Here is a 25,119-nt window from a genome sequence, read left to right on the forward strand (position 1 = left end):
CCTGCCTGCCAAGTCTTAAAAGGTTATACAGATGCCTTAACTGGTTTTAGTCACGTAAACCATCCAGATGGTCTCAACATCACATCACTATCACAAGGCCGTGTCCTTGGGGCAGCATTGAGGAATGGGAAATGCAAGCAGAATGCACATTCCAAGGACAGGGGTGGGGGTGAGGAGCCTCCAGTTACTGTCCAGCTCACAGATCAATCAGTGGTCACTGTTTCTCGATGACCACTCCTAACAATGCCCACTCGCAGCACTCCTATGCAATGTAGTACTGGAAATCCTAGCCAGAGCAATTAGGAAAGAAAGAGAAATGAAAGGCACTCAGGTTGGAAAGGAATAAGTAAAATTGTCTCTGTTGCAAATGACATGATTTTGTGTATAGAAAACTCAAGAGACTCGACCAAAAAAGCTGCTAGCACTAATAAATGATTTTAGTCAAGTTGCAGGCCATAAAATCGATATACTAAAATCAGTGGTATTTCTATGCAGTAACACTAAACTGTCTGAAAAAGAAATGAAGAAAACAATCTCATTTACAAAAGCAGAAAAAGGAATAATACTTCAGAATAAATTTAACTAAGGAGATGAAAGACTTATACATTGAAATTATGAAACATTGATGAAAGAAAATTAAAAAGATACAAATAAGCGAAAAGATGCCCCATGTTCATGGATTGGAAAATTCAATATAATACGTGTACTACCCAAGTGACCTACAGATTCAATATAATACCAATCAAAATTCCAATGCCTTTTTTCATGGAAATAGAAAAAAATCCTAAAATTCACATGGAACCATAAAAGACCTGAAGTAGCCAAAGCAATCTTGAGCAAGAATAAAACTGAAGGCATCACATAATGTATATTTTCAAAATATATGACAAAGTTACAGCAATCAAAATAATATGGCATTGGCATTATAACAGTCATATAGGCCAATTGAACAGAATAGAGAGCCCCCAAATGAATCTATGCATATATGGTCAACTGATCTTTACCAGGGATGCCCAATATTTACCCCAAAGATACAAATGTAGTGATCTGAAGGGGCACGTGCACCCCAATGTTTATAGCAGCAATGTCCACAATATCCAAACTATGGAAAGAGCCTAGATGTCCATCAACAGATGAATGGATAAAGAAGATGTGAGATATATATTTATACACACACACACACACACACACAGGAATATTATGCAGCCATCAAAAAACTGAAGTCTTGCCATTTGCAACGACGTGGATGGAACTAGAAGGTATTATGCTAAGTGAAATAAGTCAATCAGAGAAAGACAGTTATCATATGATCTCACTGATATGAGGAATTTGAGAAACCAGGCAGAGAATCATGGGGGAAGAGAGGGAAAAATGAAACGGGACGAAGCCAGAGAGGGAGACAAACCATAAGAGACTCTTAATCTCAGGAAACAAACTGAGGGTTGCTGGAGGGGAGGGAGGTAGGAGGGATGGGGTGGCTGGGTGATGGACATTGGGGAGGGTATATGCTATGGTGAGCGCTGTGAATTGTGTAAGACTGATGAATCACAGACCGGTACCCCTAAAACAAATAACACATTATATGTTAATTAAAAAAAACTAGAGATGCCCAAGATACACAATGGGGAAAGGATGGTCTCTTCAATAAATAACGTTGGGAAAACTGGATGTCCATATGTAGAAGAATGAAATTAGACCCTTATCTCACACCATATACCAAAACTAACTCAAAATGGATTAAAGACTTAAATGCAAGACCTAAAACTATAAAACAGCTAGAAGGAAGCATAAGGAAAAAACTTCTCTGTTTTAAAAAATATATATATTATTTACTTTAGAGAGAGAGAAAGAGAGCATGGGGGAGGGAAGAGCATGGGGAAGGGAGCTTCTTGATATTTCTGTGGGCAATGATTTTTTGGATATGACTCCAAACCACAAACAACAAAAGCAAAAATAGACAAGTAGGAGTGCATCAAACTAAAAAGCTTCTGGACAGCAAAGGAAACAAAAGAGTAAAGAGACAACTTATGGAACAGTAGAAAATATTTGCAAGTCATACATCTGATAAGGTGTTAATATTCAAAGTATATAAGGAACTCAACTCATCAGCAAAAACACAAATAATCCAGTTAAAAAATGAGCAAAGAACCTGATAAGACATTTCTCCAAAGGAGACATAAACATGGTCAATAGGTATATGGAAAGGTGTAACATCACTGTTCATCAGGGAAGTGCTAATCAAAACCTCAATGGTGGGGTGCCTGGGAGGCTCAGTCAGTTAAGCATCCAACTCTTGATTTCAGCTTGGGTCATGACCTCAGGGTCATGAGATAGAGCCTCCTATCAGGCTCCAGGCTCAGTGCAGAGTCTGCCTGAGATTCTCTCTCTCTCCCTTTGCCCCTCCCCCGCTTGTGCTCGCTCTCTAACATACATACATACATACATACATACATACATAAAACCTTAAAAAAAAACCTCAGTGGGATATCCCCTCACACTTGTTAGAATGGCTGTTATCAAAAAATCAAAAGATAACAAGTCTTGGTGAGGATGTGGAGAAACAGGAACCTTTGTACACTGTTGGGGGAATGCAAAATGATGCAGCCACTATGGGTAATGGTATGGAAGTTCCTCAAAAAAATGAAAAATAGAACTACCATAAAATCTAGCACTGGGTGTTATATACAAGTAATGAATCATTGAACACTACATCAAAAACTAATGACGTAATGTATGGTGATTAACATAACAATAAAAAATTAAAAAAAACTAATGATGCATTATATGTTGGCTAATTGAACATAATAAAAAAAAGAAAAAAAATTCAGCAATCCCACTTTTGGGTATATATCTAAAGAAAATGAAATCAGTATCTCAAAGAGATATCTGCACTCCCATTTTTATTACTGCAATGTTCACAGTAGCCAGAATATGGAAACAACCTAAGTTGTCAGTGGATGAATGGATAAAGTAAATGTGATACACACATACATAATGGAATATAATTCAGCTTTAAAAAAGAAGTAAATTCTGCTATTTGTGATAGCATGGATGAACCTTAAGGGGGGATATTATGCTAGGTGAAATAAGCTAGACACAGAAAAACAAATACTGTATGATCTCATGTATATGTGGAACCTAAAAAAGTCAAACTCATAAAAGCAGAGAGTAGAATGGTGATTGCCAGGGGCTGGAGCACGGGGGAAAGGGAAAGATACTGGGCAAAGGGCGCAGACTTTTAGTTCTAAGGTGAGTAAGTCCTGGGGATCTAATGAACAGCCTGGTGACTATAGTTAATAATACTATATTATATATAGATGGTCCCCTGACTTATAACAGTGGTTTGACTTAAGGTTTTTTGACTTTACGATGGTGCAAAAGTGATATGCATTCAATAGAACTTCAAATTTTATATTTCAATCTTTCCCAAGCTAGTGATGTGCCCTATGAGTCTTGTGATGTTGGGCGGCCGCAAGCTGAGCTTCCAGTCAGCCACATGATCAGGAGGGTAAATAACCCCCCACACTTAAAACCATTCTGGACCCGAAGAAGCATTACATTTTTCACTTTCAGTATAGTGTTCAATAAATTACATGAGATATTCAATACTTTATTATAAAATAAGCTTTGTGTTAAATGATTTTGCCCAACTGTAAGCTAATATAAGTGTTCTGAGCATGTTTAAGGTAGGCTAGGCTAAACTGTAATGTTTGGTAAATACAAGGTGTATTTTTTTTTTTAAAGATTTTATTTATTTGAGAGAGAGCACAAGCAGGGAGAAGAGGGAGAAGCAGGCCCTCCGCTGAGCAGGGAGCCCGATGCGGGGCTCCGATCCCAGGACCCTGGAATCATGACATGAACCGAAGGCAAATGCTTAACTGACTGAGCCACCCAGGCTCCTTGGTAGTTAAGTGTATTAAATGCATTTTTGACTTACGATATTTCAAATTATGGGTTTATCAGGATGTAACCTCATTGTAGGTTGAGGAAGATCTGTACTTAAAATGTGCTAAGAAAGTAGATCTTAAGTATTCTCATCACAAACAAAAAGGGTAACTCTAAGAGGTAGTAGATACATTAATTAACTTGACTGCGGTAATCATTTCAAAATGTATATGTATATCGAAACATCATATTGTACTCAATATAAAAAAACCCCAAACAATCCAATTAAAAATTGGACAGAGGAACTGCATAGACATTTCTCTAAAGGAGGCATACAGATGTTTAATGTCACTAATCATCAGGGAAATGCAAATCAAAACCACAATGAGATATAACCTCACTTGTCAGAATGGCCATTATGAATAAAACAAGAAATAACAAGTGTTGGCAAGGATGTGGAGAAAAGGGAACCTTGTGGCACTCTTGGTGGGAATGCAAAATGGTGCAGCCACTGTGGACAACAGTATGGAGATTCCCCCCAAAATTAAAAATAGAACTACCACATGATCCAACAATTCTACTTCTGGGTATTTATCTGAAGAAAACAAACATTAATTCAAAAAGATATGCACCTCTGTGTTCATTGCAACATTATTTACAATAGTCAAGATATATGTTCATCAATAGATAAGTGTTCATCAATAGATGAATATAAAAGAAGGTGTGCGTGTGTGTGTGAGTACATACACACATACATTCAATGGACTATTACTCAGCCATTAAAAAGATTGAAATCTTGCCATTTATGACAACATGGATGGACCTAGAGGGTATTAAGCTAAGTGAAGTAAGTTAGACAGAGAAAACAAATACCCTATGATTTCACTTATAAGTGGAACCTAAAAAAACAGTTAAGCAAAACAAAACAGTAACAGACTCATAGATATAGAGAACAGTCTGATGGTTGCTAGAGGGGAAGGGCATGGGGGGGTTGGACAAAATATGGGAAAGGATTAAAAGGTACAAACTTCCAGTTATAAAATAGAGACATGGGGATTCAATGTACAGCATCCGGAATATAGTTAATAATATGTAACAACTTTGTATGGTGAGAGATGGCAACCAGATTTATCATGATGATCATTTCATAATGTATCTAAATGTTGAATCACCATGTGGTACACCTGAAAGGAATATCATATTGTATGTCAACTACACAAAAACAAAAAGTCATGTTATATACCTTAAGTATATACAACTTTTGTCAATTATTCTCAGTAACACTGGAAAAAGTTAAAAGTTGCCCTACCAGATATAGGTTTATTATAACCATAGAAATTAGATGCCATAGTAATGGTGTAGGAAAAGATAAATAGGCTAATGTAAGACTATAAGGAGCCTCCAAACAGACCCACGTATATATAGAAACGTTATCTACATTTCATTGTATCACATTATAAGACACTGTGACTAACAGGGAAATGGGAGATTGTATGAGAAATCATTCTATGAGAATTGGTTATCCACATGTAAAAAAAAATAAAAATGGATCCCTTGTATTATACAAAAAAAACCTCCAGATGGATTAAAGACATTATGAAATGCAAAATTAAATTATTTAGAAAATATCCTAATTATCTTCGAGTAGGGAGAGATTTTTCAAAATACAAAAAACATAAACCATACAGGAAAAGATTGATTAATTTTGGCTACTTTAAAATTAATTTCAGCTCATCAAAAGACATCATAATAAAAATGGAAAGATGGAATTTAGAGTGGTAGAAGATATTTACAACTCATATGACCAGTGATTAATGGCTAGAATATATTGAAAACCTTAAAACCAATTTAAAAAAAGCAAACAACCAAGTTAAAAATGGCAAAGGATGTAAACAGGGAATTCATACAGAAGGGGAAACATGAAAAGCTGCTAACCTCACAAGGAATCAGGGAAATGCATAAAATAATGCCGAGCTATTGTTTTCTCATCTGTCAAATTGGCATGAGTTAAAAAGCTTGATGAATGTTGGTGAGGAAGTGGGGCTTGTGTTTTCAGCTGATGAAAATGTAATCTGGTCCAACCATTTTGGAAAAGAATTTGACATTCCAGTAAGATTGAAGATGTAATACGTTTCCACTCTAGGTATAAATTTCACTTTAGGTATAAACACAAGAGAATTTCCTACACATGTATACAAAGAGATGTGTACAAGAATGTTTCAGAGCTGTTGGTAACGCTGCAGGACTAGAAACACCACGTGTCGATCAGTGAATTGGCAAATAAAATTTTAAATATTCTATGAGTGTGTAAGGCAGGGAAAATGAAGGAACTAGAGGTACTTGTTTCAGTGGGAATAAATCTCTTTCCGTAGTGGGAGTGATCATGTTTTATAATTTTCAATAGGAATATAATAGGCAAAATGAGAAGTCCTATGGAGGAAAGAGAGAAAGTCCTGTGGATCGCCAAGGAAAAAGCATTTTTGCGGATGAAGGTTTTTTTTTTTTTTTTTTTGGTCATTAAAATACGATCATTTAACTTGCTTTGCCTCTTTCTATCCATAATAACCCATTATCTTAAATTCCACTGGATACTTTCTTTGAAGTAACTGGTTCTTACCACAAGAGGTCAGCATTTGCATGGAAATATTTCCCCCAAAGTGGTGTAGTGAAAAAACTGAGACCAAAAGAAGTAAACTTTTTATATTTAGATGTATTCCTGTCCAAAGTGGATTCTGGTCCTGATCTTCAACTGCCTTAGTCAATGCAAATTTTAAGTAAGTTATTAGAGAAAACGATGGGTCTAGCGGTGCATTAGAGTACTTGATTCTTGTTAGTTCCGAGCATCTAGCAGTTCCAGGCTCATCTTCACTTTGATGGTGTTTTTTCTTTCAAGTAGTTCCTCTAGTGTCAGTTTAAAAAATAAGGATACAAACCTGTTTCAGTTGCAGTTACAAAGTTATGATTATTTCATGAAGTTTTGTGACCTTCTTGCTAGCATGTATTGTATTTATGAATACCTCTTAGAGGAAAATGAACCACATTGTCTTCAGGGCAGGAGATCTCTGCCACTTGGTTCTGGTTAGACTTTCCACTACAATGTGTCTTCACCCAACTCCAGCTTCCTTCCACCCACTTTGTAAATGGAAAATAGCGATGAGTTTCCTGTTTTGAAGCTAGACCTCCACTAAATTGTCAGTGTCAATGGCAATGGATCATAGGGAATCTAGATAGCATTTTTATTGGAACACTTTCCCCACAGTGCTTAGCACACTGGCTTGTACTTGAATGTCTGCCCTAAGGAAAACAGAAACCTGATCAATCCATTCCCAGCTAAAAATCCGTCAGTGACTCCAAAGAGCTTTCAAGACCTAGTTGAATTAGCTCCACATTCAAAACTATTAATAATATGGCCCTGACTAATCTGTCAGCCTTATGCCAAGGGTACAATATTCATATATATTATGTAGAAATATATATGAATATTAATACTTAGTTATGATATGCTGAGCACATCATATGTCACTGTCTTTCATACTTTATATACATGACTTCATTTATTCCTTTTTGAAATATTATATGCAAATGAGGAAACCAAGACTCCGAGAACTTAAATCTTTACACAGCTAGGATTTGAACTTGAGTGTTTTTGACTCCAAAGTCATTATTATATATTACACTTCTCTCATCTTGCCTCTCCACATAACCACATACTCTGCAGTCAGACTGAGGTACTCTCAGTTCCTTTTATGTCTAATAACTTTTGCATAATCTTTACTTCTTCTGGAATACCTTTCTTGTCTGCTCTAACTAGTCAAATCCTTCTTGGGTTTAAAACTTAGTTTTATCATCTGCTATGGTTGACCCTCCCTGATCTATTCAACTGTGTTCATTGCACCTGCTCTGAGTTCCAGTCCTGAGTAGTTTTTCTAGAATGTGTGTGAGGGAGTGTGGCAGAGGATTGGGGATATAATTGCTGATGCTCTACTGGAAGAACCAGTGCTCTACGCAGTGCGGAACTGCATTTTTCACTTGAACTTCCACAAGGAAGTGATTCTTCCTTCCAAAGGGAGCAAAATACGTCCAACTCCTTTGACCCCAGAATATGGTTACTAGGAGAGAGAAAGAGAGAGAGAGAGAGAGAACTGAGGGAAGCAGTAACTAACACCGAGGTCCCAAGTTAGAGGGAATAGAAGAATACAGGGCTGAGAGAATAGAAAAAGATACTACCTGGGTTAACAAATCAAATGAGCAGCTGTATTTAAAGGCTAGACTTGAAATGAACTTTGAGCTTTTGCAAATGTAAAGACCAAAAGGGCCTTGAAAGTAAGGAACAACAACCCCTACCCAAACTACTACAGGGAGGATTTCGGTACTCAGAATGGGCAATTCCAGAGAAACAATGTTCCTTTCTTAAATTCTTCTCTTAAGGTAGCTTATTGCTGTTTGACTGACTGATTTCACTTAGCATTATACTATCTAGTTCCAACCATGTTGTTGCAAATGCCAAGATTTCATTCTTTTTTATGGCTCAATAATATTCCATTGTGTATATATATACTACCTCTTTATCCATTCATCAATCGATAGACACTTGGGCTGCTTCCACAATTTGGCTATTGTAAATAATGCTACAATAAACATAGGGGTGCATGTATCCCTTTGAATTAGTGTTTTTATATATTTTTGGTAAATACCCAGTAGTGCAATTCCTGGATCATAGAGTAATTCTATTTTTAATTTTTTGAGGAACCTTCATATTGTTTTCCACAGTGGCTGCACCAGTTTGCATTCCCACTTACCGTGCAAGAAGGTTCCTTTTTCTCCACATCCTTGCCAACCTTATTGTTTCTTGAGAATAAACTTTTTTTTTTTAAGAAAAATATTTCCACAGATACTTCGTGTTGGCTAAAATTATTTTATGTTTCTTGAGTGAATAAGCCTGAAACTACAAGTAAATATCTCATGCTTATGGCATTTATATAACTACAGACCTAAAAGCAAATGTACACATTAAATAGAATAAAAAATTCAGAAAATACTAATAATGAACAATTAATATAATTTTGTTGCACTAAAATTGAGGCTTGCAATATAAATGTAATAATGATTTTTGCCATGCAGGTTCTTTTCAGTTTGGTATTTCTATATGCTGTGTGATGATTCTATTTTAACATTATTGTTTGCTCTTTGAACTACTGTTAAAACCCAAGATTTTTGCAGCACATTGTGATACGATTTAGCCTTTACTTGCCCTAAGTGATTATTTTGTTATGAAATTCACCTCTGTTCTTGTTTCATTAGCTCATGACAATAAAAATAGAACTATGTTTCTGGAATGTTCACTCTTTGAGGATGGGTCCTCTGTCTGTTTTCCCTGTTGTATTCTTGGTGTCTAGAATAGTGTCTGGCACATAGTACGTGCTCAAGAAATGTTTATCAAATAGAGGAGTTAATAAACAAAAAAATACTTGAAGCTAATACATTGTTAATTATAAATGCAGGCCCTGAAATCTCATGGTAGTAATAGATAATTAGATGGTCATCCAGATGCTTATATTGCTGAGATAATATTTTGAGTTATTTCTTTATTGATTTCTGTGTTGTCTCCAGGCCTTCTCTTTCTTCTTACTTCAGCCACTCAAGCAGGTAGTTGGGGTTCTATTCCTATGACCTCATGGAGAGATCTGGTGGGTCAGAGAAGCAGAGATTATTTACAAGCTTCCCTGATTTTTGTTCCTTAAGCCTTCAAATGAAAGCCAGTTTTGAGTATACCCTTCCAAAATGTGATGCTTATCTTTCATTCACACCTCCAGATCTACTCTCCATTTTCCTCCATCCTCATCTGTGCCCTTGGAGGCTGATCTTTATGAACTACATAACTGGGCCTTCTTGCCTTTTGGCTTCTTCTTTGATTTGGTCATTGGAGGCAGTGGTATGAGATTGGAGGGCACACCTCAGTGGTTCCTTATTTGGACAGATGCCCTTCCTCCCACACAGTCCCCCATGCGTTGGTGTTTGGGTTCTATGAAAGGTTGCGGAATTGGGACAAAACCCCAGAGAGGTGAGGGGAGCGAGAAGATTTGAGGTTGTCTGGCTTCCTGGTAGAATGGTGGACTCAAGTTAGAAACTAAGTTTAATTATAGAGAATTAAGTAGGAGGGGGTGCAAGATGGCAGAGTATGAGGACCCCAAGCTTGCCCCCGGCTATGTTTACAACTAGATATCACTCACATCTGAGTCAATAAACCGGAGAGCAATTTGAAGACTGGCAGAACAAACTCCACAACTAAAGGTAGAGAAGAAGCTGCATCAGAGAGGTTAGGAAGGACAGAAATGGTGGTTGGGAGCTGCCCACGGGAGGGAGGGAGCTGCAGGTGCAGGCAGAGGGAAGCACCGGGAAGCCCACACAGGGAAAATGAATCTCCATAACATCTGGCCTTGAAAACCAGAGGGGCTGAATTCCATGAGTTTGTATAACCAGCGGGACTTGGTTGGAGCCTGGAGCTTAAAAAGTCAGGTGAGAATACAAGAACACTACTTCAAAGGGATTCATGCACCCATTCCAAGCAGAGGCTCTCCATTAACCAAAAAATCCATTTCTCCTTTTTGTTGGGTGTGTACCTAGACCTCTCTTGTGCCCTTGCAGGTTGGCATAGAATGCAACTAAGTTCTAGCCAATGGTTTGTGAGTGGAAGTTTTGCATGTCACTTTTAAGCTAGGGTTTTTAAGAGGCAGGTGTGCCCTCTTCATACTTGTCCCCCTTAGTGTCTTGATGCTGAAGGTGACAGGCTGTGGAGATGACACAGCCACAAAACCATGACAGAGTTCCTGAGTTGCCATGTGGAAGAGAGTTGCCAAACGACTAGGAATCTCTCTCCCACATTGCATTATGTACAAGAAATAAACTTCTGTGTTCTTTAAGCCATTGTATCCTTTTTTGAGGGGCTGTTTGTTATAGCAGCTAGTATTATCCAAATTAATATGCTCTTTTCATAACTATAACCATGATGGAACACATGGAAAGAGTGGATTTCTGCAGTCAAATAGGTTGTCTAGTTGGATTCAGATTTTCAGAAGGGGGAAGAAGCTAGAAAAATGGAAAGCCTTTCACATCTTGTTTTCTTTCCTGAAGCCAGACCCTTTCCAGGTCCTCCTGGCCTCCCCATTGTGTCTCACCCTGGGCAGTGTTTTCCCCCCACCTCTTCTCCATCATTTTCTTTGTTCATTTTGCTCCCAGGCAGCAGCCTCCTCAGCTCAACCATGAATAGCATCCACTGGAAGTGCTGGCCCCTTTTTAGATCTGGGTCATGCTTTGTGTGTCTTTCCACATTAGTGTGATAAAGAGCTCTTCCTGACCCTCTGGTTCTTTTCCCAGATAATCCATTGGCAATTTGTACATTGAAAAGTTGGTCTTCCAACAGTCCATAAGTAATCTGACTTACTAATCAAAGGAATTTCATAATACACAGGGCACTTAAATTGTTTCATTTAAATAACTTGTATTGTTATTTTTTGAAAACATTTTTTAAATTCCAGGTTAAATTCCACCTGTATATGTACCTCTTGAGACAAAATACCTTACTTTCAATCAACACTTTCTGCAGTGAAAGGCTGACACCTTCACTAAATGGCAAAAACAGGCAGTGTCCCAAAGTATTTTATCACCATCCTCCAACCTAAATTATGGATTTGACAGGACACAAACACCCATTTAACAAATCTGTATATACCCTTACACCAGCCCATCCAGAGTGGGCGCAAGTGAAGATTGGTTCTGAGATCTAAATCTAAATCAGATCTGATTTAGGGCAGCACAGGGAGGCCTGGTTTGGGTCAATTCCAGCACGGGCCTGCTCCAGGCTCTGTCTGGAGGCCTCCCCAGCGGGGAGGTATGGGTGGTGTCTGGTTCTCTCCTTTCTCCAGGGCACTGCCAATCTGCATCCTTGGCTTGAAAGGTATAATAACACAACTAAAAACAAATCGTAGGCACATTTTTACCTGGAGTTGCCAACTGTCCTGGATTGACCGTTCTCATCCAAAAAGTAAGCCTGGATCTTAGAGAAAAATAAGCACTTCAGAAGCATTTGGAATTCTCTCTCTCTCTCTCTTTTAAACTCCCAAAGCCTGAAACCAAAAGAAGGCAGTACTTCTTAAGTTGCTATATGTAGATTCAAGCACCTGCATTGATAATATTTGCTATCAGAACTTCATTTTACATTTTAAAACAATATTCCAACTCTGAAAAAAATTACTCTTTTGGCAGGTTTTCAGGAAATAAATGTTTACCATGTGAGATTTTAGAAAAAAAAAAAAAAGGGAAATTAGTCACTCGATACTTCGAAGCATCCAGCAACTTCAAAATCCCTGCAAAAATCAACACGAAGCAGACCTCTTACAGATTTCTTAACTTTTCTATCCTCTTAGGAATGCCAACCTCTCAGCTGGCTGGAACACAATTTTTGAGCCAGGATTGGCCCAAACCAAACTGTGGTTTTTCATTCTCCCATAGCAATGGCACCTGAATGGGTAATCACAGCTGCAACTTTAAGTGTGTCCCCCAAAACTGGACAAAGTGGGGTTTGGCACACAGGTATTTTTGTGACCTGCTCTGTAGAGGGTGTCATGTCCTGGCCAGCAGCTGGAGGAGGAGTGACCACCCACTGGGCAGAGCACGGGCTGGGGAACACATGGTTTCTCCCGTAAGTGCTCTCTGGGTTGGCAGGGTGGGTCGCCAAGGAAAAGTACAGACTTAAGTGCCAAAGAACCTCACTCATATCATGTCTCTGCCTGGAACTTACGACAGCAGAAAAGTTAACCAGCCACCTACCATCTCTTTACTAGCACAATGGAATAGAGGGATCACAGGATCTCGGTGCTCGCTGGGAATGGACTGCCGCCCTGTGAGAACCCCTGTCAGGGTGGCCTTAACAGAAAGTGGTGATGGCAGTTGTTCCAGTGGGCAGAGATACAAACCGCATACTTGGAGGTTCACTTTATAAAGAGGGAAAAGCAGCTTGAGATGCAGATGGCTATGAGCTGGGGGACAAGGGTGAATGGCTTGGCTGCTTGGTCAGGGCCCCGAAGGAACCAGATTGGGAGGTCTGTGATAAGGTAATCTGGGGAAGAGGGATGAGGTTGTGGGTTCAAAGTGTGTGTTTCTTCATATCCTACCTTAATGCCCACCAGAGAACTTCCACTGCAGAGGATGCTCTCAACAATGAGGTAGACAAGAGGTCTTATTTTGTGGCTGTGGACAACTCATGATGAGCCTGAGGACACCAGACCACCCACTGGGTGGCAGAGTGATTTCAGTTTCAATTAGTCCATACCAGAATTGACACCTGCCTTGCCCATGTGTCTCTGTTAGAACCACCATCCAAGGGCTCACAGAATTCCTGATCTATAGATGTGGCATCCTGCATAACACTGTCACAATGGCTACATGACCAGAGATCCACTGGTCTTATCAGGTATTTGCGTAACCAGGAGTAGCTAGTCCAATGGGACAGGGAAGAGATTATTGAAGGCCCAGCTAGGGTGCCACCGTTAGAGCAATAACCCGTAGGGTTGGGGTGCGGCTGTCCTCAGTGTGTAGTATATGCACTAAATCAGTGGCTCTGGTGCTATGTTCCCAATACCTAGAATTCACAGATACAGGAACCAGGCAGAAGAAGTAGGTGTGAAGCCTCTCATAGTCACTGCTTCTCAAGCTTGCAACTTCAGGCTCTGCCGTATGAAAGTTCCTGGTTCCCATAAGGGAAACACTAGGCAGTGTGTGAACTTGGCTGGGTCATTTTAGTCTCCTCATGTCAGTGGAAGAACTGACAAAGAAGAGAATTACTGCATTGGTGGGCAAATTTGACCCCAATTACCATGAGGAGTGGGTTGCTTCTACATAATAAAAGCATGGAGGAATTGACTAGAACCCAGAGGACTCATTTGGGTGTCTCTTGGTGCTTCCATGCTGGGGATAACAGTAAATGGGCAACTTCAATAGCTAGCTGTAGCTTAATGAGGGCAAGGTAGCTCAGGGCTCAGGCTGAGGTCCTGGATCATCAGCCCATCAGGCAGGCAGCCTTGGCTGTCTGGAGCACTGGCCAAGAGTGACTGAAATTAGAATGGGTGGTGGAGGAGGGAAATGAAGCCTTTATCTTGAGATCTGCTTTCCAGGGAACTCAAGAAAGATCCCTAGCACCTGACAAAAGGTCTGGAACAAAGCCGGGAGGCCCTCTGTGGTAGACTACATGAATCTTTGGTGAATATAGGATTGCACGACTGCCTTGCACTCTGTAGTAAAGGTGCTCATGTTAATTCACGTTGAGACGTGCTTAGGGAACGCAGGGCAAAGTCTGTATGTTAGCACGTGGCACTCCCAGCCAGTTTCAGCAAGGTTCACTGACTGTCCCTCCCACAGAACCAGGGTCTCGTGGTGAAGGCTCACCCACAGCTTTGGAAATGCCCCAAACCACCTCTCTGCTTGCCTCCCCAAGCCACTGTGTCACCAGCAGGAACTCATTATTCCTTCAGAGTCGGAGCGACAGAGAGAAATGCAATCCCAGGCTTAACCATTTTCCTTCCCCTAAGTGAAAAAGCCAAGTCACATGTGGCTACAATTTGGATGTTGTGTCGCTTTCCCACTTCATTGCTGCACACATAAACCAGTTGAATGTTTTTGTAAGTGACTGAATGAATTTAGTTTTTCAATTATCCCATGTACCTTACCCTGATAAATTACCAATATAAACAGCAAGCGTAATATAATTACAGTGTTGACCGTGGTCTGAGGCTTAGCTAGATGAAAAATTGCTCTCCCTCCACCCCTTCATTTCTGTCTCCTGGGATCGGCTGGTGGGAGATGAATTCTCCAACATGTGAGCTATATTCTTGAAATGCAGTCATAGGCGTGGGTGGACCCGGAAGTGTTTTTGCCTAACTGTGAAAAACTCTGATGAAGTCATCAGCCTCTTATGCTCTTCCCATCGTTTTTGCTTTCTCTTAGTTTTTGACATTTTGACAGTCTGGTTCAATGACTCTCAACCCTTTTTTTTCTAGCCCATTCTCCCATTATAGAATTTTGGTGGCATGCCTGAAGAGATTGAAATACTCAAAACAATAGGAAACAAGCGATACATTGCCACATGATCACTGCTAGATGGAGTGCTTGCTCGTAGGGTCTATGAAAGTATCCACAACTACTACTTCATTCACCTGGCAGTTTTTCAGACCCATGTGGTTGTTTGAGATGACCTTTTCACTGTCCTGGCCTTTTGCTCACATGTTTAAATTCTAAGATTTGCCTTTAGTACTGGATTGATAAAAATCTGTATTTTACTGCCTATGTGTTTCACATAGCAACCATCTCACCTCTGTGTTTCCTCTTTTGAACAGCTCTGTAACAGGAAACACTCTGGTTGTGCCAAAAAATGAAATTTACACCTTGTTCAATATTTGACTTCATATTAGCAATGGGTTTGTGAGATGCCACAGTCCTGTATATGACCTATCAGTTAGAACCATGGATCTAGCTAGTAGTGGTGATTTCTGGGAAGAAAACCGTATGCATTGCCTTTGTTAAGAGAAAATGATGCAAAACTTGGAAATAAAGTAGAAAGATGAATGTTTATGCGCATGAATGTCATTGGTCAAATTGACCAACAAACCCATGGAAGAGCCATCAGAACCTCTAGGGGAATGACACTTGGACAACCTATGTTGAGTATGGGTCAGATGGTAATGAAGATGATTGATATGCTGCCAGAATTTTTGTCAAGCAGATGGCTTCTGTCTGGCTGAAGAGATAACTCCAAAGATTGTGGCCCTATTGCTCTGTGGTGTAGTTTTGTATCTAATTTAGCAACTTTAATTTTTAAAAAAATAGACTGTTTTTTTAAGATTTTATTTATTTGAGAGAGAGAGAGCATGAGAGAGAGCACGAGCGGGGTGGGGGAGGGGCAGAGGGAGAAGGAGAAACAGACTCCCCGCTGAGCAGGGAGCCCGATACAGGACTCGATCCCAGGACCTGGGCTGAAGGCAGATGCTTAACTGATTGAGCCACCCAGGTGCCCTAGACTATATTTTTTATAACAGTTTTAGACTTACAGAAAAATTGAGAAGCTAGTATGGAGGGTTCCCTTATACCCTGTACCTACTTTTCCTTGTTTTTAACATCTTATGTTAATAGGGTACATGTGTTATAAATAGTGAACCAATACTGTTACATTATTATTAGCCAAACTCCATACTTGACTTTGATTCCCTTAGTTTTGACCCGATGTCCCTTTCTGTCCCACGATCCCACCAGGATTCCACATTACATGTAGTGGTCAGGTCTCCGTAGGCGCTCCGTAGGCTCCATAGGCGCTTCTTTGGCAGTTGCTAGGGTCTTTCATTGTTTTTGAGGACCCTGACAATTTTGAGGAGTCTTGGTCACATATTTTACAGGATATGCCTCTATGGGAATGTGTCCAGTGTTTTCGCATGATCAGACTAGTTTCATGGGCTTTTGGGAAAAAGACCACAGAGATAAAGTGCCATTTTCATTACATCCTATCAAGGGTACATCCTACCAACATGGTAGCCACATGATAGACGACTACTGATGTTGGCCCAGAGCACCTGGCAGATGTAGTGTTTGTCAGGTTTCTCCACTGTACATGTCTCTTTTCTTCCCCCTTTCAACTCTGTCCTCCCCTGAAGGAAGCCACTCCATGTAGTTCATGCCTAAAGGGTCCAGAGTTCTGCTCTGCCTCTTCGAGGGTAGAGGATCTACATAAATTGTTTGGAATTCTTCGTCATGGGGGGTTTGTTTCTTCTCCCTCACTTACTAATTTATTGAACCATTTATTTATATCCTCTTTATATGGACTCATGGCTCCCAGGCGCCTGGTTTATTTGTTGCTAATGGGGCCTCTCAGCTGACAGCAGGGAAATATATGTATGTATGTTAACCTGTGTGTATACACATGTCTGTGGATATTTCTGTAAGTAACCATCTGTAGCTACATGAAACTACACATGAGTTCTTACTGATGTCTCCAACTCCAACCACATGAGTCATTCTAGCCTCCTCCCCTGGATTCCCTGTAAATTCTCACTTCAAGAGTGAGAAGCCCGGGGGCGCCTGGGTGGCTCAGTTGGTTAAGCGACTGCCTTCGGCTCAGGTCATGATCCTGGAGTCCCTGGATCAAGTCCCGTGTCGGGCTCCCTGCTCGGCAGAGAGTCTGCTTCGTCCTCTGGCCCTATCCCCTCTCATGTGTTCTCTCTCTCTCATTCTCTCTCTCTCAAATAAATAAAATCTTTAAAAAAAAAGAGTGAGAAGCCCGATTCCCACCACCCACCATCCATTCACTTAATCATTCAATTCTAGGATTCACGTAATACAGTATCGGAATAGTTAATCCATGCCCCCATGGGAAACCACTTTATCTGCTGGTGTACAGTGCTTATACCCAGCTCCTTCTGCCTTTAGTCTTACAGATTCTACTCATCTCCAGAGCTACTTAGGTCAGCACCCCCCCCGCCCCCCAAAGTGAGGTTGTCTCACAAGTTTGTCATATGGCCAGATTCTCATATCATAGTCAGTGTTCCATCCTGGGATCCCCCAAGCTCCTAAATTATTTTTTAAAATTTTCCACACATTAGGATGCCCTCTTTGTGCTGGAAAGCTCTGTGGGCTTTGATAAATGTGTAACATGAAGTATCATACAGTTTTACTGTCCTAAAAAATCCTCTGTACTCTACCTATCCATCCTTCTCTTCTCTCTCCCCTCCCTCCTGGCAACTGCTGATCTTTTTACTGTTTCCATAGTTCTGCCTTTTCCAGAATGCCCAATAATTGGAATCATACAGTATTTGGCCTTTTACTTAGCAATATACATTTACGTTTCCTTCTTTTTTTTTTTTTTTTGTGGCTTGATAGCTCATTTCTTTTTGTCACTGACTAATATTCCATTGCACAATGTACCACAGTTTGTTTATCCATTCACTTACTGAAGGACATCTTGGTTGCTTCTAGTTTTTGGCACTATGAGTAAAGCTGCTATATTTCTGCTAGCAACCCTTTTTTTCACTGCCGAAATGTATTCATTTCTTGTGTACACCTTTGAACCAGTTTTTCTGTCTTGCCAATTCCCTCATTAACAACATGTGCCCGCTATATTATTTGTATGAGAATTATGTTTTTAATCTTTTGACAATCATACGTTTACATGCTATTTTTATAAAATGCCTTTGGGATGATGTATTCCTTCTGTGGCTTGAGGCACATGCTGAATGACCTCAAGACTGGCCACCCACCTCATTTTCATAAGCATGGCCCTTAATGTGGCCTTGGGTTGGGTGAGCACTTCTAAGGGTGAGCCAAGGTGAGCATTTCTGATGAGTGGTGCTGTCGTGGTTACACAAGAGAGTTTGTTGAAAGTACTACTTTGCTAACGCTCCTTAAGATGATTCTGTGTCCCTTGAGACTTTCATCAGGTCACTAGGGGCACTTGAGTGGGCCAGTCAGTTGAGCGTCCAACTCGTGATTTCATGATTTCAGCTCAGGTCATAATCTCATGGGTCATGGGATCTAGCCCCTTGTTGGGCTCCTTGCTCAGCAGAGTCTGCTTGTCCCTTTCTCTCTGCCTGCCCCACCCTCTCAAACAAATAAATCTTAAGAAAAAAGACTTTCATCAGGTCACACTAAGGATGCTATTAGTGTAAGGAACGTGGCAGGAGAGTGGGATGGAAACAGCACTGGGTTTGAGGACTCCTCTGTTACTCAGCACCAAGTCCATTACCACCTGGAGCCTCAGCTTCCTAATTTTTATAGGAAACATATAGCAACACAATGATACTATGGTGGATAAAATATCCTAATCCACTGAGATGTTTGTTTAAAATAAATGAAATTATGTGTGTGAAATTTATTCTAAGCTCTATAAAAGCATGAATTGTTACCGTCTAGTACAGCGCTTGGCAAACTTTTTCTGTAAAGGAACAGATAGGAACTATTTTCAGCTTTGCAGGCTAAATGGTCTCTGCTGCAACTACTCAACACTACTGTTACAGTTCAAAAGCAGCCATAGATGGACAGCACATAAACCAACGAGCACAGCTGTGTTCCAATAAAACTTTGTTTATAAAAACAGACAGTGATCTGTATTTGGCCCATGGGCTGTAGTATGCTGACTCCTTGTCTAGAATAAGTGTGGAAATACAATAACCACTCTCTCCCCTTTTTCTTCTGAAATATCTTCCAAATACAGTGCTGAGGAGGACATCCAATCGTTTACTGAGGGTCTTGACTCACAGACTACAAAGTCTCTAAGTGGATTGAGTTACTTGTCAGCCCAGCTCTTTAAAAAACACGGCTGCTTCCCTGCTTTCTACCCAGGGTCCCATCTTCTCTGTGGGTGGAGCTAACCCTGCTTTTGTAGGAACTGCCACACTCATCTATCCATAAAGCTGCTCACCGGCTCTCTGGGCCATATTATTAAGTGTCTGGGAGGACTGAAACCCTGTTATTTCTTGAGCTGAACCAGAGAACTGAAAGAGAGTGCCACAGGAGGGGAAGACCAAGATCTTGGCCTGTGTCTTATGAGCCAGACATTGTGCGAGGTGCTTTTTGTACTTGAACTCATTTAAAACTTGCAATAATTCTGTGAGGTAGGTTTTGGCACACCTATTTTGCATTTGACAGTTCAGATTTTAGAGTTAGTTCATTTGACTTTTCATATATAAACATTTCTTCTGAAGTCGTGACATCTCAGTTGTTCCACAGAGAGCAGAAAATTTCATGTTGTCAACTCAAGGTAACTTAGTCACTTCTGGACTTAAATGCAGTTGTACAGTTTTACACTCAATTAGTGCAAGATTCCCCCCTCCCTTCCTTCACCCCTTGTGTGTGGGTGGGCTGAGCTAAGTTTCTGGGGTGTTGGTTTATATAATATCCTGGCGGGGAGGGGTCGACACCAGCCTCCGTCTCCTGTGTTCTCCTGAGAAGTTTGTCTTTTCTAGTCCACGTGGTCCTCATGGTTTCCTATCATGTCTGTGAGGATCACACATTCCTCCCTCATCTTGTCCCAAACCCTGGCTCCTTTGGGACTGTGGCTTGGGCTCAGTCACTTTCCTGTTTGTGCAGGGGCTCACAGGAACCTTTTGCTCATGGTTCTGTGAGGCTGCCCTGCAGTTCACCTGACCTGGACATTTCCTTAGTCATTGTCAGGCTGCCCTTCTGGGGCCATTTTGGACGTGAGGCTTTTCTTCAAGACTTGAATTCTGAGCTACTCCCTGGGAAGCCAGACAATGGGCTCTTTGGCTCTGGCTACCCTTTAAGGTTATCTGGGGTTTTTCTCTCCCCTTCTATCCAAGGTTTTTGGTCCATGGAAGGGGCCACTGTGCAGGGCACTTCTTAGGGACCTAAATGTTGGCTTGTAGCCTTGCTTACTCTCCATCCCACAGTCATTGGCTCTGTCTTTGTTTTTTTTCAAGTAGAGACAAATGTTTTAATGTCAACCTACATTTTTTTCCTGTTCTTTAGTTCATAGTATACACTCTGCAGAATCCTCATGGATCCTAGTTCCTTAGTTCAATATTTTCTGTCACAAACATTTTTCTCTTTCAAGCCCCCTGTCTGCTGCAGCAAAAAAGTTTTGTTTTCAAGATATTGTCTCTGCACAAGACTCTAACAAGTCTCTTTCAGAACTCACAGTTGAGCAATTATTTCTTTGAGTTTAGCATATTTGCCTTCTCCCTAAGAACAGTATGTTTGGAGAACTGCTTTCATTTTGTTTGTTCTGTTTTTCCTAGAAACAAATATTATGACTAGCTTAAGATCAGATTGAATACCGATCAGTATAGGATTCTGTTTCTTTGTCTAAATGATGAAGGGAAGGGCACAAGGAAGGTGGAGGAGGAGAAACCTTAGGTAGCATCTCAAAATATCATCTGTGCATCCTCACAAATGAGGGAACAGAGGCCCCAAGAGGCTGGGCCACTGGCCCAGGGCACACCAGAGAGATTGGAAGATGTGGAGCTCTGAACCAGGTCAGTGGCCAGACCTGCCTGATTCCAAAACAAACCCGAGGTAGGGAGAGAGTTATAAAAGGAAGGAGTTCTCCATTTCAGCAGGTCCAAATGCTGCAGAGAGGCCCAGAAAGGTAAGAATGAAGACAGAGGTTTTTCAAATGAGACAGAGGTCCAGATAAACACGGACAGGTTTGCTCTACGCTAGACTTTGTCCCCCATCACAAGACTGCAGATCCAGAAGTCTTGATCCACTTACTCCACTGAGGTATTGCTGACTGTGAAGAGCTCGCAAGGAGCATGCGTCCTTAAAACATTTTATTCTGGGTACCCAGGAGGAGAAGGTTCTAAAGACTAGAACATCAGCAAGGATATACTGTACTTGAACATTATATAAGATACATGGGTAGAGGAAGGTGCCAATTTGAAGAACACAGGAAAAAGAAGGTGTTGAAGTGAGTGGATAAAAGGGTTTGAGTGAGGATGTGAGGGTGCCTCCAAATTCTGGTCATGCCCCAAAATTCCTGCAGAAGAGAAGAGCCGAAAGGACTGCCCCTCTGCAGACAGGCTAACAATGGCCGGAATCCATGAAGGAATTCTTTTTTAAACTTTTTGTAAACTTTTCTAAATAAGTAGTGTCAGTTTGTAAGCACTCCCTAGCTGTGTGCTAAGCATGCGGAGTCTTTGTTATCTTACCCTGGGAGGGCTGGCTGCTACCTGTATCTTGGAGGACAGATTTTAATTCTTTTTTTTTTTTTTTCCCTGCACCTGCTTCCTAAATGCCTTGTGACAGCCAAGTTTCCAAGGCAAATGGCCTCACAGAGATCTGTCCCTTCTGGGACCTCAGTGAGGTGCCTCGTTCCACCTGTGCAGTTTCAATGGGCTTTTTGGTCTTGTGCTACCTAAGGAGGGGGGGCGGGCTGGGGGGGAAGTGATGGTGTGTGCCTGGCAGGGAGAGACAGCCTGTGGGGGAAGGCTGGCCCCTGCTGCTGTGACAAACCACTGGCTGCTTGTTTCATTTCTCCTCAAAACAAACATTATGAAAAGCTGAGGTTCAGATTACATAAAGATCAGTTAAGATTCTGTTCATTCTTTTTTTTTTTTTTTTTAAATCTTCTTTTATTGTGGGAAGAACTCTTAACAGGAGATCTACTCTCTTAACATTTTTTATTGAGATGGAAAGGACACATAACATTGTGTTCGTTTTAGGTGGACAACATGATGATTTAAGATTGTAAAATGATTACCACAGTAAGTGTAGTTAATATCCATCCCCACCTCTTAACCTTTAAGCACACAGTATTGTTGTGCTTACAGTATTGTTGACTTTTGGCTTAAAGTTGGTCAGCAGATCTCTAGAACTTACTCCTCTTGCTTGAGTGAAACTTTATGCCTGCTTATTGGTAACTCCCCATTTCCCCTCCTCCCTTGTTCTTGTCTTAATTCAATTTGACTCCTGTGTATCGAGTGCCACTGATGTACAAGGCACTGTGGCAGGTGCCTGTAGAAATGTGAAATAGGGAAGTCCCAGCTCCTGCCTCAAGAGGTGCCTATCACCTGTGGGGTAGGGAGGTAGATAAATATTCAGGTAACTGGCAGAAAGTCAGTACCTTAAGAGAGGAAGAAAGGGGCATGAGAGAGTTAAATTATTTCTGGTTGGGGTCTTTATGGAGAATTTGTAAGGAGAGCCCAATTTCATTGGGTGGATGGATGTGTGCCTAAAAAGTATTCTACCTAGGGAAGTTCAGCATGGATATAGAAATTCTGGACTTTTGCTCCTCTATGGACCTCAGGCCCTCTGAAATTAGAAGCAGATCCCAGGGGTGCCTGGGTGGCTCCTGACTAAGCATCTGACTCTTGATTTTGGCTCAGGTCGTGATCTCAGGGTCCTGGTATGGAGCCCCTCATCGGGTTCCCCTTTCAGCAGGGAGTCTGCTTGAGGATTCTCTCTCTCTCTCCCTTTGCCCCTCCCCCTGCTCATGCAAGTGCTCTTTCTCTCTCTCTCTAAATAAATCTTAAAAAAAGAAAGAAAGAAAAGAAGCAGATCCTGGTTTGTTCCTCTGCCTTTTTCCCCAGGACTGCCTGAGATTTCAATTATTGTATAAAGTTCCCAGCTACCTTGAACGTGGAAATAAACCAAAAATGCTTTCCTGGAAAGATGGAGAATTGGCCTTGAGAAAAAGGATTCAAAATAGGTCTTGGAAGGGAAGAGAAGAGGGGGCAGAACAGACTTTGTATGTACAAGAAAGAGGTGTCTACGTAAATGCCTAAGGACCTCTTACTGCCACAGTGGACCATGAAGAAGGCCCAGGCAGAGTTAGGAAGAAGAGGCACATGTGCTGCAGATGTGTCTCAGGAGAGAGCAGATTTGAGGGACCAAAGCTGAGCTGTATCTGCAGCTATGGGCCTCTGCCTCTTGGCCTAACAACTGTCTCATCGATCAGTGGGCTCATATGCAAAGCGCCAGTTGACACATACATTGAATCCTGAGGACCTCAGTCCTGGACAATTAGAGGTGGCCCTGTCCCTGGGAGCATCTGTGCCACAGAGGGAGGCACAAAGGAGAGGTCAGTGTGGCAGAGGGAAGCAAGCCAGGGCAGGATGGTGGATGAGTAATAACAGCCAGGAGCACTCACTGGGCCAGATTCTGGGCTCTAAAGGCCTTACCTGTATTTTCTCACTTAATCCCCACAATAACTGAGGCAGTCACTGATGATCTTGGAGAGCACTTTTTCCAGAGGGCAGGGGGAGTGGGAGCCAGGTCTGCAAGGGGTAAAGGAGTAGGAAGGTGGAGGGGAAGTAGAGGCTGCCGATCTAGGCCATTCTAAGAAGTGTGTCTTTAACAGGAGATGAGGGTAGCAGTTTAAGAAAGAGAGTCACTTTTTATATTTTTCCTTTCCTTAAAAAAATCGGGTGGGTGGGGGGATATGAGATAGACAGAGAGAAGGGGAAGGAACAAGTACCAGAGGAGAAGCTGAAGATACAAGAGAAGGGTTTCTTGAGTGGTGTGTGATGTGATGTGCCTCCCAGCGGTACAGTGAGTTGGTTCTGGGAACAGGTGTGGAGAGGGACTTCTTCCTCAACAAAGAAGGAATGAAAAGGGGAAGGTACAGAGAGATATTAAAATGGGCAGGAGGAAATTACCTGAAACCATAAAATTCCTAAAAGAAAACATAGGCAATAATGTTTGACATTGGCTGTAGAAATATTTTTCTAGATATGTCTCCTCAGGCAAGGGAAATAAAAGAAAAAATAAACTATGGGGACTACACCAAAGTAAAAAGTTTTTGCACAGCAAAGGAAACAAGCAACAAAATAAAAAGTCAACCTAGTGAATAGGAGAAAATATTTGCAAATGATATATCTGATAAGGGATTCATATCTAAAATATGTAAAGAATTTATACACCTCAACACCCAAAAAAACCCAAATAATTTGATTAAAAATGGGCAGAGAACCTGAATAGACATTTTTCTAAAGAAGACCCACAGATGGCCAACAGACACATGAAAAGATACTCAACATCACTAATCATCAGGGAAATGCAAGTCAAAACCACAAGATATTACCTTACACCAGTCAGAACGGCTAGAATCAAAGACACAAGAAATAACAAGTGTTGGCAAGGATGTAAAGAAAAAGGAACCCTCATACACTGTTGATGGGAATATAAGTTGGTACAGACACTGTGGAAGACAGTAGGGAAGTTCCTCAAAAAATTAAACATAGAATTACCATATGATCCATGTAATTTCTACTACTGGGTGTTTACCCAAAGAAAATGAAGACACTAATTCAAAAAGATACATGCAACCTTATGTTTATTGCAGCACTATTTGCAATGGTCAAATTATGGAAGCAACCCAAGTGTCCATCAACAGACGAATGGATAAAGATGTGGTGCATTCATACATACATACATACATACAGTGGAATATTGCTCAGTCATAAAAAAGAATGAGATCTTGCCATTTGCAACAACATGGATGGGCATAGAGGGTATAATTCTAAGTGAAATAAGTCAGAGAAAGACAAATACCATGTAACTTCACTCATATGTGGAATTTAAGAAACAAAAAAAAAGAAAAAAAGAGACAAAAAGACACTTAACTACAGAGAACAAACTCATGGTTGCCAGAGGGGTGGTGGGCAGGGGGATGGGTGAAATCTATAAAGGCAATTTAAAAAATGGGCATGAAGTTTAACGAGTACACTTTGATTGGCCTCG

The sequence above is a fragment of the Leptonychotes weddellii genome, chromosome 13, assembly GCF_054177405.1.
Source record: "Leptonychotes weddellii isolate Sample4059 chromosome 13, ASM5417740v2, whole genome shotgun sequence".
In the NCBI taxonomy this organism is placed as follows: domain Eukaryota; kingdom Metazoa; phylum Chordata; class Mammalia; order Carnivora; family Phocidae; genus Leptonychotes; species Leptonychotes weddellii.